This window comes from Hibiscus syriacus, unplaced genomic scaffold, assembly GCF_006381635.1.
Source record: "Hibiscus syriacus cultivar Baekdansim isolate YM2019G1 unplaced genomic scaffold, ASM638163v2 tig00111213_pilon, whole genome shotgun sequence".
Classification (NCBI taxonomy): domain Eukaryota; kingdom Viridiplantae; phylum Streptophyta; class Magnoliopsida; order Malvales; family Malvaceae; genus Hibiscus; species Hibiscus syriacus.
This window is the reverse complement of record NW_024063022.1, coordinates 3,059,320-3,074,889: the sequence shown is the minus strand read 5'-3', so window position 1 is coordinate 3,074,889 and position 15,570 is coordinate 3,059,320. Positions and strand designations below refer to the sequence as shown.

The window sequence follows — 15,570 nt, the reverse complement described above, 5'->3', positions numbered from 1 at the left end:
ATATATATCCTTAGGTAGGGTACAAGACCTTTTAATCTGAATAAATAAGGTCAAGGCCTGACACTCGTAAGGGGTGGGTTATTTAGGGGTATGATGTTCGATATAGAAATTTCGAGGGTCATATCCCAGTAGACTAGAGGGGTGCATGAGCTCCGAGATGCAGTAATTCCTTAGCCGCACCATGATGTCTACAGTAGCTTAGAGAGTGAATATCACAAGGATATTCACTAAGAATATCATATCAATAGACTTTATAGCTAGTCTTTCAGTGATATGCAGTTAGTACGTTTTAGCTATTAGTGTGTCACTATACTAGTTAGCTTAACCTTCAGCTTGTTTCTGTGGGCAGGTTAGTAGATCCAATAGGTGTGGAGTGCTAGATAGACCAAAAACCAATCAGACTGGTGCAGATACAGAGTACGTCTCAGCATTTTTGAAAGGACATATATATTTGTAAACTTTATTGTCCAGTTGAGTCGTATTTTCAGTAGAGTGGTTTGTATTATTTTTGTAAAGTGTAAATATTTTAATTTGGAGCTCCTCAGTTTAAAGATTTTATTTATTCTTCAGCTTATTTTATAGTTTTTTATATTTAAAAAAGTAAGAAAAAGTTGGTCAACCACTTTGGTGGTTCCGTGTAGCGCCTTAAATCGGTCGACTGTGTGTCGTACTAGTCTAGGGTGCTACAGTTATTGATATCAGAGCATCAGGATTAACGTTCCCAGGACTCGCGAGTTTGTGGTGGTCAGAGTAGGTTATTTTTCAGAAAAGAGTTTATAAGTATACATGCCCTTAAAAAGTTAAGTTGTACTTATATATCTGTAATAGTGATAGTAATTATTTGTTTCCTCTTAATTTCAGAATTTTAGAGATGGACAGAAGCCCAGATCATAGTAGAGAGGCTAGAGACGAGATTTTATCTCCTTGGGTTAGTGATTCAAGAGATGAGTTCATCCTAGAATCTGAGCATAGAGAGCCTGGAGACGCAAGAGTTAATGAGGATGCATTTTTTAGGAATATAATATTTGCCTTAAAGCGGATCGTTAGATTTATTCCTCAGGTACTTGCAAACCCATATGTCCAGCTAGTCCAACCTATTCCTCCAGTTGTAGAACCTTAGAAAACCTCAATAGAAAGGCTCTGGAGGTACCAGACCACTAAATTCTTTAGGTCAGGGAGGATGATCCAATCGTAGCTGACCAGTGGTTAAGATAAACCCTTAGGACCCTTCGTCAGCTGTATCTTACTCCCGAGGGAATGTTAGAGTACTTTATCTCCCTACTGAAAGGTGACGTAATATATTGGTGAGAGAGAGTTGAGATGTCTTTAGAGCTTGAGCGACCCATCTGGGAACGATTTTTAGAGGAGTTTCACTAGAAGTATATATGAGAAGCCTATATGGATGCAATGAGAGATCGATTCGCTTAGTTGACTCAATCGGATAGATCAATATTTGAGTACAAGGTGGAGTTCCTCAAGCAGTGTAGATATGCCCCAGAGTTGGTTTTGTCATAGTATCATCGTTATCGGAATTCAGACAAGATCTCTGGTTAGATATCTTGACTTATTTAGCTACCAATCCATCAAGAGTCTTTGCCGAGCTAGTTTGTCTGGTAAAGGCAGTATAGAGAGTTATGGCCAGGAGAGGAGTAGAAGAAGATACCACCTCAGGTCAGGGTAGAGAACTAGCAGAATCAGTAGAACCAGTTCAGCCATCCAAGAGGTTGAGAGAATCTTAGGAGCCCGTGAGAGTCTTGGTAGGTCAGTCTAGTGGACCAGAGCATAGTGCTAGAGGAGGGAGTCGGACCAGGTAGTTTAAGAGACTATTGTTTACTGCACCAGTAGCTAGTGCTGAAGGATCATAAAAAGTGCCTTCTCATCCTACCTATTCTCGTTGTAGTAAGAGGAACTCAGGAGTTTGTAGGTTTGGGACTCAGGGTATTTATCGTTGTGGGTCTTTAGATCATTTTCTCAGAGATTACCCAGAGGCTCAGAGTGTAGTTCCAGATTCGTCAGCTTCGACAGTTCAGAGGGGTAGAGGATTTCACAGAGGAGGAAGTTCATCTGTTCAGGTTAGTAGGGGTGCAATTTAGTCAAGAGTTAGTGGGGAGCCTAGAATTGTAGTCCGTCAGTATGCGATTAGAGCCCAGGAGAAAGGTGCAACTGATTAGATCTCAAGTAACCTTATCCTATTTCCTATTCCAGTACAAGCCATAATTGACTAGTGACCAACCTTTAGAATTAAATATTCTAATAGTTGAGATTATTAGTATATATCTATCAAAATTTTGAGGACAAAAGTTCCTGTTAGGAATGGAGAGTTGTAATGCCCTGATTTCTAGGTCAGTAGTTTCAGTTAACCTAAAACCCGTCTGTAGAGGCCATTAGATTTTCCAAGCCAATTTTAAACCAATTCTTAAGAGTATTGGGCTTAAGGTAGGCCTAGGAGTTTAGTTAAGTGGTAGTTTTAATTTGAGGTAAAACTGAGAAGGGCCAAGTTAGCAATTTACCCATACAACAACAATAAAAACAAAACCCTATTCCCATATATAATGGGGTAAGGGAGAGGTAGGGTAGTAGGCTGCCCCCAACGCCAGGATTGAGAGCAGCTTCCGTGGAAGACATCTGGCAGTTAGAAAATTAAAAATAAAGATAAAATACAATGTATGTATAAATAAATAAATAAATACATAGTTGAACAGTCTCCATATGCAGTCTTCATATGCGCGTCTGTAATAGGAATTAATCGTTGCGTAAAAATCTCTGTATATAGACAGAAACGTAAGACCCGATTAAATTTAAAAAAAGGAAACCTGAAGAGAATGATACACAATAGTCAATGATAGCAAGCTACGAGAAGGAATAAAGTCAAATGGGTGAAAACCTAAACTAAGGCAACACTACTCCACTACCCTAGTTCTAAGCCTTCATAAATTCTAATGACAGAAACGTATATAAAGTAGAAGTCATGGAAATTATTACAAAGGCATTAAAAAGAAAACAGAGATGTTACACCCTATGTCTGTGACCCGCACTACTCGGCTACCCTGGTCTTAAGTATCCATACTTTCCTATCAGAGGTCATGTCATTGGTAATGGCTAAATCCTTCAAATCAGATCTCAAGCAGTCTTCCCACTTCTGCCTTGGCCGTCCTCTCCTCCTGTCACCGTCGACTGTAATCAACTCTACCCTCCTGACCGCATCCGAAGGTTGTTTCCAAAGGATATGCCCAAACCACCGTAGCCTTCCCTCTCTCAATTTTTTGGATACATGCACCACCCCAAGGACATCCTAATAGCAGAGTTTGGTGTCATATACCACAGAGTCCTACCACATGCCCATCGAAGTATTCTCATTTCTGCGGCCTCCATCTTCTTTACGTGATCCTTCTGACCCATAGTTTGTTTTAATTGTTATAAACCCTTTATTATACAAAGTCTTCCACGTAAAAATCAACCCAAAATATCATCTCTTTTCTTATTCCTTTTCTCTCCCAAAACCAAGCCAAAAGTATAAGCTTATGAGATTTCCAAGATTAGTTTGAAGAAACCAAGGTAAGATTCTTATTTTTAATCCCTTAAGCTTCCATTAGAGCCTTTAATCTTAAGTTTTGGTTTAGTTTTCAAAAATGGGTTTTTAAAGAAATAAAAGAGATTTAGAGATTTAAGCTTGTTTATAGTAAATTTAAGTTAATTAGAGTGTCCTTAACCTTATTTTAGTCCTTAGATAAGTTAGTAAACCCCTTTTATTCCCTTTGATTAGTTAAATAAGTTGGAGAAAGTTCAAAGGCTAGAGGTAAGGAGAAAGTGAATCCTAGTTGATTCAAGAGGTGTTTTGGCAGCCAAGGCAATCAGATAACACACTATTAGCTTTTCCATACCAGTTGTAGAATCATTAGAAAATAATTTTAGCTAGAAAGTTGAGATAAAGCATGTTTAGTAGCTTTCCATGGTAGATTTTATGTTTAATGCTTTTAGCATGCTTCTAAGCCTTATTTATGCCCCCTTAATATCACATAAGACTTTAAGAATGTTTGGAGACCTCACTAAGGTCTTTGGGAATGAAAACTAGAGTTTCTCGTGCTTGTTTTATGACTTCTGCAAGTAGAGTATCGATACTATAGGGTAAGTATCGATATTTGTTCTTTATTTCTGGGTAAAATCGTGTTTTATGGGCAAGAGTATCGAAACTCTTTCAAGAGTATCAAAACTTTGGGTCATATTTTTGAACTGCCAGAAAGTATCGAAACTAAGTAGAATAGAATGTTTAAAAGTATCAGTACTTATGTAGGTATCAAAAAGTTTATAGGAGTATCGATACTCTTAGGCTAGTATAAATACTTTCAGTATGTTTTAGAAAACATGTCAGTTTTTTTAGGGATTTAGACATGAGGTACCCCAACACTATATTATATCATCGCATAAGACTACAAGTGGAACAATATTACTGTTTAAATCAAACATAGAAACCAATATAATTAGGGACAAATAAGACTAGCCCTGTTTGATGCTCGGGAAATGATTCAGGCACCCAAGTTCCTTTAGAAAAGCTTGTGAAGTCAAAGGTATAGATGCAGTCTAGATATATGCTTAGGTACATCGCATGGCCCTTAAAACGGACTAACTAAGGTGAGGACTGACACTCAAAAGAGGTGGGTTAGTAAGGGGTATGATGTCTAATGTAGAAATCTTGGGGCCATATCCCAGTAGACTAGAGGGGTGCATGAGCTCCGAGATGTAGTAATCCCCCAATTGCACCATGATGTCTACAGTAAGGTAGATAGTGAATATCACAAGAATATTTACTATGCAGATCAAATCAGTAGATTTGATAGCTAACATTTCAGTGATATGCATTTATTATGTTTTAGTTATTAGTGTGTCACTAAGCTAGTTAGCTTAGTTTTCGACTTGTTTTCGTGGGTAGGTTAGTAGATCCAACAGGTGAGGAGAAGTAGATAGACCAAAACCCACTTCAAACCAATGCAGATTCAGAGTATGTCTCAACGTTTTTGAAAGGCATATATATTTGTAAACTTTATGGTCTAGTTGAATCGTAGTTTCAATAGAGCCATCTCTATTATTTTTGTAAAGTGTAAATATTTTAATTTGGAGCTCCTCAGTGTAATGATTTTATTTATTTTTCAATTTATTTTAAAATTATTTTATATTTAAAAAAGTAAGAAAAAGTTGGTCAACCACTTTAGTGGTTTCGTGTAGCTCTTTAAATCGATTGACTCTTCATCGTACTGGTCTAGGGTACTACAGTTAATGGTATCAAAGCGTCAGGATTGATGCTCCTAGGACCCGCGGGTTAGAGGCGGTCAGTGTCAATCAGAGTCAGTTAGTGTTGGTAAAGAGTTTATATGTATACATTCCCCCAAAAGAGTTAAGTCATACTTCTATATCTGCAATAGTGATAGTAATTTTTTGTTTCCTCTTAATTTCAGAAGTTTAGAGATGGACAGAAGCCTAGATCATAGTAGAGAGGCTAGAGACGAGAGTAGATATTCTTTAGTAAGTGATTCAGGAGATGATTTCACCCCAGAATCCGAGTATAGAGAGCCTGGAGACGCATAAGTTGATGAGGCTAAATGCTTTATGAATCTAACCTTTATCTTAAAACGGATTGTTAGAGCTATTCCTCAGGCACCTGCTACCCCATCTTCCTAGCCAGTCCAGTGTGTTCCTTTAGTTGTAACACCTCAGGAAACCTCAGTAGAGAGGCTCCGGAGGTACTGGACTATTGAGTTCTTTGGGCCAGGGGAGGATGATCCAATCGTAGCCGACCAGTGGTTAAGAGAAACCCTTATGACCCTTAGTCAGTTATATCTTACTCCTGATGGAATGATGGAGCATGTTATCTCCCTGCTAAAAAGTGATGCAATAGATTGGTGGGAGACAGTGGAGATGTCATTAGAGTCCGAGTAACCCACCTGGACCGGTTTTTAGAGGAGTTTCGCCATAAGTATATAGGAGAAGCCCATATGGATACAATGAGAGATTGATTCCCTCAATTGACTCAAGGGGATAGATCAGTATTTGAGTACGAGGTGGAGTTCTTCAGGATGAGTAGATACGCCCCAGAGTTGGTTTTGTTAGAGTACCATTGTTTCCAGAAGTTCAGAGAAGGTCTCTGGTTAGATGTCTTGATTCATTTAGCTACCAATCCACCGAGAGTCTTTACCAAACTAGTTCGTTAAGCAAAGACAATAGAGAGATTTATGGCCAGGAGAGCAATAGAAAAAGATACCACCTCAAGTTAGGGTAAAGAAGTGGTAGAGTTAGTGGAACCAGTCCAGCCATCCAAGAGGTCGAGAGAATCTCAAGAGCCTGGGAGAGTCTTGGTAGGTCAGTCTAGTCGACCAGCAGAGAGTGCTAGTGGAGAAGAGAGTACGACCAGTTAGTGCAAGAGACCATTGTTTAGTACACCATTATTTAGTACTGAAGGATCATCAAGAGTACCTTATCATCCTACATGTTCTCACTGTGGTAGGAGACACCTAGGAGTTTGTAGGTTTGGGGCTCATTGTTGTTACGACTATGGGTCTTTAGATTATTTTCTCAGAGATTACCCAGAAGCTCAAAGTGTAGTTCCATACACGTTAGCTCCGATAGTTCAGAGGGGCAGAGGATTTTAAAGAGGAGGAAGTAAATTTGTTCATGTTGGTAGGCATGTAGTTTTGTCAGGAGTTAGTGGGGAGCATTGAGTTGTATCATATCAGTATGCGATTAGAGCTCAGGAAGAGAGTGCAGCTGATGAAATCTCAAGTAACCTTACCATATTTCCTATGCCAGTAACAACCATAGTTAAGTAGTGACCAACCCTTATAATTAGATGTTCTAGTAGTTGAGATTAGTTGTAGATGTCTGACAAAATTTCGGGGATGAAAGTTTCTCTTAGGAGGGGAGAGCTGTAATGCCCGGATTTTCGAGATAATAGTTTTTGGTCAACCTGAAACCCATCAATAGAGCACATTAGATTTTCCAAGCCAATTTTAGACCAATTCTTAAGAGTATTGTACTTAAGGTAGACCCAAGAGTTTAGTTAAGTAGTAGTTTTAATTTGAGGTAAAAACGAGAAATACCAAGTTAGCAATTTACCCATATCTTGTTTTAATAGATATAAACCCGTTATTTTCCAGAGTCCACATAAAAATCAATCCAAAACATCATATCATATTTTCTTCCTTTTCTCTCCCAAAACCAAGCCAAAAGTAGAAGTTTTTGAGATTTCCAAGCTTAGTATCAAGAAACCAAGGTAGGATTCTTATTTTTCATCCCTTAAGCTTCCATTAAAGCCCTTAATCTTAAGTTTTGGTTAAGTTTTCAAAAATGAGTTTTTGAAGAAATAGACGAGATTTAGATATTTAAGCTTGTTTATAGTAAACTTGAGTTAATTAGAGAGTCCTTAACCTTATTTTAATCCTTAGATAAGTTAGTAAACTCCTTTTCTTTCCTTTGATTAGTTAAAGAAGTTGGAGAAAGTTCAAAGGCTAGAGGTAGAGGGAATGTAACTCCTAGTTGATTCAAGAGGTGTTTTAGCAGCCAAGGCAATCAGGTAAAACACTATTAGCTTTTCCATGCTAAATTTAGAATCATTAGAAAGGATTTTTTGCTATAAAGTTCAGATAAAGCATGTTTAGTAGCTTTCCAAGGTAGATTTTATGTTTAATGCTTTCAGCATGTTTCTAAGCCTTATTTATGCTCCCATAATATAACATAATACTATAAGAATGTTTGGGGACCTCACTAGGGTCTTTGGGATTGAAAAATAGAGTTTTCCATACTTGTTTTATGACTTCTATAGGTAGAGTATTGATATTATAGGGTTAGTATCGATACTTGTTCTTCGTTTCTGGGTAAAATCATGTTTTCTGGACAAGAGTATCGAAACTTTGGGTCATAGTTTAAAAACTCCCAGAAAGTATCGAAACTAGGCAGAACATAATGTTTAAAAGTATCGGTACTTATATAAAGTAGCAAAACTTTTACAAAAGTATCGATACTCTTAGGATAGTTTGGATACTTTCAGTCTGTTTTGGGCAAAAATGTCAGTTTTTTATGGATTTAGACACGAGGTACCTCAACACTACATTATATCATCAAATAAAACTACAAGTGGAACATTATTAATGTTTAAATTAAACGTAGAAACCAATATAATTAGGGACAAATAAGACTAGCCTTGTTTGATGCTCGGGAAATGATTAGGACACCCAAGTTCCTTTAAGAAAGCTAGTAGAGTAGAAAGTATAGATGCATTCCAGATATATCCTTAGGTATGGTGCAAGGCCCTTAAAATCGACTAACAGAGGCCGAGACCTGACACTCGCAAGGGGTGGGTTAGTCAAGGGTATGATGTCCGATACAGAAATTCTGGGGCCATACCGCAGTAGACTAGAGGGGTGCGAGAGCTTCGAGATGCAGTAATCCCTCAACCGCACCATGATGTCTACAATAGAGTAGAGAGTGAATATCATAAGGATATTCACTATACATATCATATTAGTAGACTTGATAGCTAGCCTTTTAGTGATATGTAGTCGTATGTTTTAGCTATTAGTGTATCGATGAGCTACCTTCGGCTTGTTTTCGTGGGCAGGTTAGTAGATCCAGTAGGTGAGGAATAGTATATAGACCAAAATTCAGTTCATATCAGTGCAGATATAGAGTACGTCTCAGTGTTTTTGAAAGGGCATGTATATTTGTAAACTTTATTGTCCAGTTGAGTCATAGTTTTAGTATAGCGGTATATATTATTTTTGTAAAGTGTAACTATTTTAATTTAGAGCTCCTCAGTGTAAATATTTTATTAATTTTTTAGTTTATTTTACAGTTGTTTTATATTTAAAGAAGGGTAAACTACGCCAATGGCCACTGATGTTTGGGTGAGTTTTCATTTTCACCGCTAATGTTTTAAAAGTTACAAATCGGTCACTAACATTATCATTTATGACAAATTGGTCACTCATCGTTAACAGCCTTTAAGAGACGTCACGAAAATCACACGTGGACCGTTAGCTGCTTACCTGGATGGTTGACCGCCCCTTTGACAGATGTTTTACCAAATATTTAATGAAAATTTAATTAAATGGAAAAACCCAAAACCACCATTAGCTCTCCTTTTTTATATTCAATTAACCCCAAACAGAGGGGAGGGAAAATGGCTTCGGTATTCTACGGCGGTGGCCGGAATTTTTACAATGGATTAACCGACAGATCTGTGGGTAGTACTGGCAGCATGAACAAAAAAAAGCGTCTACACCGTACCGGACACAGGTCCCCGGAATGTTCATGGACCCGACATCTCAGATCGTGAACCGAACACTGGTGAAGTTTCAAACGTAAAATCTCCTTAACACTCATCCTGCCCACCTTTATCTCCGTTCAGCTAAACCCAAAACTTACTATCACACTTCTCCAATTTCACTCTTGTACAAAGGATGGTAAATGTTCTTCAATAGGGAATAGTGACAGAGTTGTATTTCGGGTTCGCGCGGATGGAGGAAATGGTGCTAACACCACTGGAAAACTTGCAGCCAATGATGGTAAATTTTCTTCAATAGGGAATGGTGGCGGAGCTGTATTTTGGGTTCGCGCGGATGGAGGAGATGGTGGCAACACCACTGGAATCAGAGACTTTCGCGGTCCCCATTTTTCCCATGGGCAGCTCCCCATTTTTCCCAAACATCAGTGACCATTGGGCAACACCACTGGAATTAGAGCCTTTCGCAGCCTCCAGGGAAATTGATGATACATATCAAGAGAAGTACTTACTCTCATCAATTAATGGAAATTCAGAAATATCGTTTATTAAAGAAGCCCGAGGGTGTTGCAAGATGGCTTAAGAGAAGGGTTATTATAGAAGTCTTCATCAAATTGGAAGCAGAGTTGCTGAGCTTGCAATACGTGCACGCCTTTTGTTTGATGTAATTATTTTCAATTTTTTAGTGTCTTATTTTCCCCCATTGTTATCTGTTTGAGTAGAAGAATCTAGCACTTGAAATATAGTTTGTTGTTAATGCTTATACGAGTGATTACATTGAATGGACCCCAAATAGGATTTGCAGAGTTTCTATCTCTGCCTTTGTATCAATTACATAAAGATTAGATGCAGCCAGTAGTTTACAGATTCTTTTGTCTTGGTTTTTTTAATGGACCTTTCAATGCTATTCTTTTTTATTGCTAGTATTATTTTTGACATCATCCAGGGATGATCTTCCAGAAGGTCAAATTCAATGTTTCTGCAAAAAATTAGGTTTCCAAATGAAAACAAAAAAGTGATAGAGGAAAGTTCACCATGAGTCAATGGTAGTGTCAATACCTCATCTTATCTTAGGTACAAGATAAATGATTGTACGTTGTTTACATGCTTCCTTTTGCATATAAAAGAATATCAAATTCTGCGATTTCTTCAAAAATCTATATTTTAATAGTTCAATTTTCTGATTCAAAAATTAAAAAAGAAAATAATAATAAAAAAACTCAAGCTGAATTGAGCTTTCATAGTATGTAAGAGGGAGTTATCGTCCGGATAAGCACGGACATTGAAAAAGAAGATGAAGCTGAAGTCGAAATGTTGCGGTCTGCATCCGATCACATTACAGTGAGTTTTGGCCTATGATGATAATCACAATCCTCTTCATCTATGGATAATAAATTAACAACAATCATTTGTGAGTCAGGAGGTTCTTCTACCACAGCACGCCCTTCAAGCATCTCAACCACTTGTGCCATGCTCGGCCTTAGTTTCGCCCACTCTTGTATGCACCACAAACTTGCATATACCAGTCTTTGCAGCTGCCTGTTATCAATGCCTCCTGCTTCAACTAACCTCCGATCAACAGCTTTTATTAGTTTTACTTCTCTTAGTTTTTTGCTCACAATTTTAGGAAAGAATTTTCATTTCCTTTGAGGCCTATCTGTTTCGATCAGACTAACATTTCTTTCTCCTCCAATCATCTCCAAAAGAACCATTCCATAGATGTAGATATAAGATTTATCTGAAACTCCATGCTCCAAGAGCCATTCTGGGGCTAAATGCTAAATAACCTCTAGTCCCCCTGATTGTTGTAATAACCCTACTCTCATGTTTTCCCATAAACTTTGAAAGACCAAAATCTGTCACAATTGCTCTATAATTCTCATCAAGACGTATATTTTCTTGCTTGACATCAGGGTGTAATATCATTGATCGATAATCATGATGTAGGTACGACAGTGCCTTAGCCACATCAATAGCAACTCTATACCTTAAATCTCATGCCAAGCAGCCTCCACGATAATTTCTAGTTTCCCTTTCCCTTCTAGGAGATGGTGGCAACACCACTGGAATCAGAGACTTTCGTAGTCCCCATTTTCCTATGGGCAGCTCCCCATTTTTCCCAAACATTAGTGACCATTGGTGTAGTTTACCCATACTATTTCCACCCAAAATACAGCTCCGCCACCATTCCCTATTGAAGAAAATTTACTATCCTTGGCTCCAAGTTTTCCAGTGGTGTGCCACCACGTCCTCCATCTGCTCGAACCCGAAATACAACTCCGCCACCATTCCCTATTGAAGAACATTTACCATCCTTTGCACAAGAGAGAAATTGGAGAAGTGTGATGGTAAGTTTTGAGCTTAGTTGAACGGAGATAAAGGTGGGAAGGATGATTGTTAAGGAGATTTTACGTTTAAAACTTTGCCAGTGTTCGTTTCTCGATGAGGCCAAGCATCGTTCGGTTCACGATCTGAGACGTGGTCTATGAACATTTCGAGGACCTGTGCCCGGTACAGTGTAGTCACTTTGTTGTTGTTCATGCTACTAGTGCTACCCACAAATCTGCCAGTTAATCCACCGTAAAAATCCTGGCCACCGCCAGAGAATCCCGAAGCCATTTCCTCTCCCCTCTGCTTTGGGTTAACTGAATATAACATAGGATAGCTAATGGTGGTTTTGAGTTTTTCCATTTAATTTTATTAATTAAATTTTCATTAAATATTTGGTAAAACACCGGTCAAAGGGGCAGTCAACCATCTATGTAAGCAGCTAACAGTACACGTGTGATTTCTATGACGTCTCTTAACGGTTGTTAACGGCGAGTGACCAATTTGTCACAAACGATAATATTAGTGACCGATTTGTAACTTTCGAAACATTAGTGGTGAAAACGAAAACTTACCCAAATATCAGTGACCATTGGCGTAGTTTACCCATTTAAAGAAAGTAAGAAAAAGTTGGTCAGCCACTTCAGTGGTTCCGTGTAGCACCTTAAATCAGTCGACTGTGTGTCGTACTGGTCTAGGGTGCTACAATTAAACTACTAAAGACCATCGACGAACGCAAATTAGAGCCACGCATAGTGAAAAAACTATCTATGAATGCATGCTACATATCAAAATTCAATTTGAGGGTCCAAAATAAGGAATACCAATAGGATAACAAATGAACACCACATTGATCAGTCGTGAGAATTTCAAATCCAGCCCTAAAAAAATAAATGACAAGAACAATTAAATGACTAAAAAATAAAACTAAAAAGTGTTATAAAATATAGATAAAACATACCATAAAAACAAAGAAAACCACGTCGTAAAGACATGATTATTAAAAAGAAAATAAAAATATGAGATAATATATATATAAATTAATGAAATACTAACGACAATAATCAATACTAAAATTGATATTACTGCCTATCAACCAAAGATAAGGAGAAACAAACAAACAATAGTCTTGAGGAAATAAAGGAAAGAGGTACTAGAGTTTAAGAAAGCAATCCTTTTACTATTAAAAATGATAATCATTTAAATCTAACCAAACTTTTGTTTATAGGGTAAAATATATAAATAGTCCCTAAACTTTTAGGACACTTGCATTTTTGTCACCCAACTTTTGAAATTTGGAATGCATCCATCGAACTTTTAATTCATTTTTATTTTAGTCCCTATTATTACCTTCCGTTAGTTTTTGTTGATATGGCAGTTAACCCCGTTAACTTTTCTAATGTGACATCTTCATCTTCCTCCACTTTTGCTTTTTCTTCTTATTCCTTATTCTTCTTCAAAACAATCATCTTTAACTTCAAACCCTGATTCCAAGACCGACCCAACATGTAAGAGGGATGCGAGATCGCTGAGGTTGAAGGAGTTACTGCTAATATGATGATTATTAAAAGAGATTGGAAATGGTCTTATTCCCCAGTTCAAATATTGATTCATGGCACCAGAATCAGTGAAGGAGTAATTATCTACGATGGAGTCCAAGTTAAGAGTGAGCCCAGACGAGCCTTGTTGCTGAACATGGTGCCTTGACAACGCCGCCTTTGGCATATGCAATGGTAGTGCCTCTCTCCTCCATTCAAGTGGACGGAGCTGGTATTCAAGTGGACCGTGGCCTAGGGTTTCAAATCACGGTCGCGGTCGAGTTTTCGGTCGTTTCGGTTTTACCGTGATTGTGGCTGTTGCGGGCGTTATTGCGGGTGTAGTTGGTAACTCGGACGGCGTTAAAACCGCTATATCGCGGATGAAATCGCGGTCGTGGTCCTTTTTTGAAACCATGTCGTGGCCATATTGTCATCCATGGAATTCGAGATCAGATCTAAAGAAACAGGAATGATATTATTACCGAAAACGACGATGATAGAAGCGTTTCCGTTTCGATTCCTATCCGTTGGTGGAAACAAAGGCAAACCCGAGAACCCACATACGTCGGGCGGCTGAGGACTAGTGGAGGTCACGGTGTCAACACCAAAGAAACTCGAGATTGTTGTAGACAAAAAATAGGTGGTCCAGCTGAAGTCAAGGCGGCGAAACTCAAAGAACTGATGACACAAGTATTATTATTATTATTATTATTATCCATGTTCATAGTGGAGTAGTTGAAGAGTGGATTAGGGTTATTCGCCTCCATGAAAGAACAAGCCATTCTGGTATCGAAAACAAGATGAGTCTAACAAGAAAGCCGGTGGTGGTAATCAGAAATCTCATAGCCCAATCTCTTCCTCATGGCGATGCTTCTCATTGGGTTTTCTTCGTTCTCGATGCTCCTATTGTTGCCCCCATTCCCACCCACCCAATCAAAAGTTGCCATTAACAACAAGGGAATGAATCAATCTTCAATCTTCATCCAAGCTTGAAGTTTTTCACTTGGTGGGATTTAAGTAAAGAAGAAGATACATTGCTTTGAAGCTTTTCATCCAATCTTCAATCTTCATCCAAGCTTCAAGCTTTTCAATCGAATTTTGAAACTGAAGATGATTGCTTTAAAGAAGAAGATGATTGCTTTAAAGAAGAAGAAGAAAGAACAAAGAAGAAGAAAAAGCATAAGTGGAGGAAGAAGAAGAAGCTTCTACGTAAGAAAAGTCAACTGGGTTAAATGGCACGTCAGCAAAAACTAATGGATGTAACGGTAGGGACCAAAATGAAAACATATTAAAAGTTTGATGAATGTATTACAAATTTCAAAAGTTGGATAACCAAAATGCAAGTGTCCTAAAAGTTCAGAGACTATTTATATATTTTACCAGCGCTTGTGAGTGCATTATCAAAATCAAATACATTCCGATCATCGATCATCGATCCTTTATTCAACTGGAACATATATATTTGGAAAACAATTGTGATTCTTTAATGTCTTTAGCATATGTGTCGCATTGTAAACACTAGATTCGTTATTGTTTATCATAAAATTAAATAACAATTATCGAAAATGGCTACAAGTTTTTATGAATTTCTTTTAAAATCTGCATACTTCGTTGTTCCTTTCTCACACTCTATTGTTCTCATTGGCATTGTTGTTTAGCTTTGTTCCTTCTTTCTCTGGATCATTTGGGATAGGCTTTTGACACTGCTATAATCGGCAATGGGAGAAACTTTAATGGTTTTTAGTTTAGTTTTAAATTAAAATTAAAATTATAAATTAATCATGATTTTTAATTAAAAAAATGAATGATTTAAGTATATGATATATTAGAATTAGTTAGTGGGTGGCGGCTTCTCTTGCATTCGGAGGTATCTTGTCTCTTTTGATTAGTGGAGGCATCTTAACACTTCGAAGGGCGGTAGGTAGACACTCTTTTGACCGTATATTATGGGTATACCCACTATGGCAGCACAATGCAAGCCACAGTCGGCTATAGGGGTTTAGGGAGAGCAATTGCTCAGGGTCTTCAATTTTTTTTAGAGAAAATAACCCCAGTGACCGAAAATACCTTATAATATACGATTTTAACCAATTTTTTTTAGATTTGCAAAAATGACCAATAAATTCGCAACGCGAACTCCAATTTCGCAACCCAGTTTCCATTCGCAACACAGAAGTCAAATTCACAACGCGATAGTCAAATTCGCAACACTGAAGTCGAATTCGCAACACTGAAGTCAAATTCGCAATGCGATAGTCAAATTTGCAACACTGAAGTCAAATTCGCAACGCGAATCTGTAAATCGAAACGCGAATCTGTAAATTGTAACGTGAATCTGTAAATCGCAACACAGAAGTCAAATTCACAACACATAATTCAAATTCGCAACGCAATTTTAGTTTCGCGTTGCGAATTTAAGTTTCAGAAACTAAATTG

The 15,570-nt window shown here is 37.8% G+C and overlaps 1 long non-coding RNA gene across 1 annotated transcript; it reads left to right on the top strand.

Annotated features, from left to right (window-relative positions):
* Positions 1-2,485: 2,485 nt before the first annotated feature.
* LOC120156105 lies at positions 2,486-13,930 on the top strand. The gene is made up of 3 exons (XR_005519034.1): positions 2,486-2,497; positions 8,676-8,678; positions 13,826-13,930. It is a non-coding gene; the product is annotated as an uncharacterized LOC120156105 (long non-coding RNA).
* Positions 13,931-15,570: the final 1,640 nt, after the last annotated feature.